Source organism: Tupaia chinensis, unplaced genomic scaffold (assembly GCF_000334495.1).
Source record: "Tupaia chinensis unplaced genomic scaffold, TupChi_1.0 Scaffold000570_1, whole genome shotgun sequence".
Lineage (NCBI taxonomy): Eukaryota > Metazoa > Chordata > Mammalia > Scandentia > Tupaiidae > Tupaia > Tupaia belangeri.
The window spans coordinates 1,301,385-1,301,782 of NW_006160084.1; positions in this window are offsets into that span (position 1 = coordinate 1,301,385).

A 398-nucleotide genomic window follows, 5' to 3' on the forward strand; every position below is an offset into this window, starting at 1 on the left:
ACAAAAAAAAAAAGAAAGAAAGAAAGAAAGAAAGAAAGAAAGAAAGAAAGAAAGAAAGAAAGAAAGAAAGAAAGAAAGAAAGAAAGAAGTTGCCGAGGACATGTGGATGTGCACATGTGCTCCAACTCCCAACAGGATGGAGACGTGGAGGAGGGGAGATTGCAGTGTGACCATGCCTCACTATGGGGTGCTTTCTCCTCCACTCTCTAGCGAGCAAATGCACTCTCTGCCAGTAAGCAGGAACAGCGTAGAGAGATCCACGCACGTGCCTGGTGTGTTTTCAGGCTGCCAGCTAGAATTTCTACAAGGTAAAGCAAGGTGAGAATTTGCAAAATGAAAGCTAAATTAGCAGTCTCCTTGGATTAAAAATACTGTGGATGCCCATTCCCTTGCATGAG